The sequence below is a fragment of the Pseudophryne corroboree genome, chromosome 2 (genome assembly GCF_028390025.1).
Source record: "Pseudophryne corroboree isolate aPseCor3 chromosome 2, aPseCor3.hap2, whole genome shotgun sequence".
NCBI classification, from domain to species: domain Eukaryota; kingdom Metazoa; phylum Chordata; class Amphibia; order Anura; family Myobatrachidae; genus Pseudophryne; species Pseudophryne corroboree.
Genome location: NC_086445.1, coordinates 24,537,001 through 24,540,459, shown reverse-complemented (window position 1 = coordinate 24,540,459; position 3,459 = coordinate 24,537,001).

Here is a 3,459-nt window from a genome sequence, read left to right as displayed (position 1 = left end):
TGTCAGAACGTTTTTTGGTTGGGGGGGGCAAGATGAAATCTCAGTTTGGCGCCCCTAACTTCTGACCACCTTAGACAGGACACTTGTACCTGTACTGAACTCTATGAAGTAGCTGGGAGTGAGTATCCCCTTGTACACATGATGCCAGATAGAGCCACTTATACACATTACGCCAGGTAGAGCCCATTATACACATTATGGGGGTCATTCCGAGTTGATCGCTCGCTGACGATTTTCGCAGCGCAGCGATTAGGTGAAAAAACTGCATTTATGCGTATGTTCCGCAATGCGCACGCGCGTCGTACGGGTACAAAGACCGTTGTGGTTGTGCACAGGTTCTAGCAAAGTTTTTCTTCACACTGACGGCCGCAAGAAGATTGACAGAAAGTGGGCGTTACTGGGTGTCAACTGACCATTTTCAGGGAGTGTTTGCAAAAACGCAGTCGTGGCTGGGCGTTCGTTGCGCGGGTGTATGACGTCAAATCCGGACATGAATAGGCTGAAGTGATCACAAGCGCTGAATAGGTTCAGAGCTACTCTGAAACTGCACAAACTTTTTTTGCAGAGCTCGGCTGCACAAGTGTTCGCACTTCTGCTAAGCTAAAATACACTCCCCAGTGGGCGGCAGCACAGCATTTGCACGGCTGCTAAAACTAGCTAGCGAGCGATCAACTCGGAATGACCCCCTATGCCAGGTAGAGCCACTTATACACATTACTCCAGGTACAGCCCATTATACACATGATGCCAGGTAACCCCTTATACACATTAGGCCAGGTAGAGCTCATTATGCACAATATGTCAGGTAACCTCTTATACAGATTATGTCAGGTAGAGCAACTTATACACATTAAGTCAGGTAGAGCCTATTATACCAGGTAGCCCCTTATATACATTACGCCAGGTAGAGTCTATTATACCAGGTAGCCCCTTATACACATTACGCCAAGTAGATATACACATTATGCCAGGTAGAACCGCTTATACACATTACGCCAGGTAGAGCTCATTATACACATTATACAAGGTAGCTCCTTATACACATTACGCCAGGTAGAGCCCATTATACCAGGTAGCCCCTTATACACATTACGCCAGGTAGAGCTCATTACACATTTGCACACGTTTTGCCTGGCAGAGCCACTTAGGCCCAGATTTAGAAAGATTTAGAGAGTGATGAATTGCACATGATAACGTAACAACCAATCAGCACCTGTCATTTTTCAAACACAGACTGTAAGATGACAGTTAGGAGCTGGTTGGTTGGCACTTTATCTCCGTGCTATTTACCACTCTACAAGGTTTGATAAATCTGGGCCCTAGTCAGAATGAGAACTCTGCAGGCTCAGTAAGTGAGGGCTCATTAAGAAACAATGAAAATTTACAGCCATTGAAGCCAGTTCTGCTAGGGGCCATAAAGTGCAGCTGCTCTTTGTGTTCTCTGGCACTAAGCAAATACACAATAAACAGGTTCAAAAGCCAAGTGTCATGTTTGCTAACAGCGGGATGAGTGAGTCTGTCACCTGCCCCTCTGTCACTGTCACCTGCAGCCGGGTGAGGGATATGGGGACACACATACTGGGGGCCCAGTGGGGGACATGGGGGTACACATACAGGGTGGGTGAGGGTTACGGGGACACACATAGTGGGGCCGGGTGAGGGATATGGGGACACACATAGTGGGGCCAGGTGAGGGATATGGGGACACACATACTGGGGACCCGGTGGGGGACATGGGGGTACACATACAGGGGCTAGGTGAGGGTTACGGGGACACACATAGTAGGGCCAGGTGAGGGATATGGGGACACACATAGTGGGGGAACGGTGAAGGACATGGGGGTACACATACAGGGGGGTGGGTGAGGGATATGTGGACGCACTCAGTGGGGCCGCGTGAGGGATATGGGGATGCACACAGTGGGTCCGGGTGATGGATATGGGGACGCACACAGTGGGGCCGGGTGAGGGATATGGGGACGCACACAGTGGGCCCGGGTGAGGGATATGGGGACGCACACAGTGCAATCGGGTGAGGGATATGGGGACGCACACAGTGCAATCGGGTGAGGGATATGGGGACGCACACAGTGCGGTCGGGTGAGGGATATGGGTATGCATACAGTGGGGCCGGGTGAGGGATATGGGGATGCATACAGTGGGGCCGGGTGAGGGATATGGGGACGCACACAGTGGGGCCGGGTGAGGGATATGGGGACGCACACAGTGGGGCCGGGTGAAGGATATGGGGACGCACACAGTGGTGGGTGGGTGAGGGATATGGGGACTCACACAGTGGGGCCGGGTGAGGGATATGGGGACGCACACAGTGGGGCCGGGTGAGGGATATGGGGACGCACACAGTGGGGCTGGGTGAGAGATATGGGGACGCACACAGTGGTGGGTAGGTGAGAGATATGGGGACACACATAGTGGGGCCAGGTGAGGGATATGGGGACACACATACTGGGGGCAAGGTGAGGGACATTGGGGTACACATACAGGGGGGTGGGTGAGGGTTATGGGGACACACATAGTGGGGCTGGGTGAGGGATATGGGGACACATATAGTGGGGCCAGGTGAGGGATATGGGGACACACATACTGGGGACCCGGGGAGGGACATGAGGGTACACATACAGGGGGGTGGGTGAGGGTTATGGGGACACACAGTAGGGCCAGGTGAGGGATATGTGGAAGCACACAGTGGGGCCGGGTGAGGGATATTTATGACACACACAGTGGGGCCGGGTGAGGGACATGGGGGTACACATACAGTGGGGTGGATGAGAGATACGGGGACACACATAGTGGGGCCGGGTGAGAGATATGGGGACGCACATACTGGGGGGGTGAGGGATATGGGGGCACACATACACAGGCTTTAGCTACAGTGATAATAGATGATGGAGCAGCACAGCAATGCTCACCTCAGATTGTGAATGAGCTGCACCCAGCGGAGGAGGAGCTCAGGCAGCACACAGGACGCAGCAGATCAGAGCTGCAGATCCTGAATAAAGGTGCTTCCATCGGCTCCACCATAATTTCTGATGACCTGCAGCGTTGAGGAGAAAGAGAGGGGAGAGGAAGCAGTGTACACTGCTCTGACAGCACTCGCGGCTCTCCGTTCCGCCCCGCCCCCGGGCCCACATGTATTGCTGGTGATCACTTATATGTGGGGATCGGTGGTATGGTACGTCCTCCTCTTCCCATGCGCGCTGCGCAGCGGCGCCCTACCGGTTCCCGTATGGCAGAACGCAGAGGCTAAGCACATTCTGGAGCCGGCTCTGGCACTGCCCGCGCTATTTATTAGCAACACACAGCGTGCTCTGCTGCAGCTGGTGGTGGCATGGGCATGCGCAGGCAGAAGAGGTTGTATGGCGCCTCTCTCATGTTTGGGGGGAGCGAGCTGCTGGGTAGTAGCAGGGTCCAGGCTCAGTGGTGGCGCAGTGCCCGGAG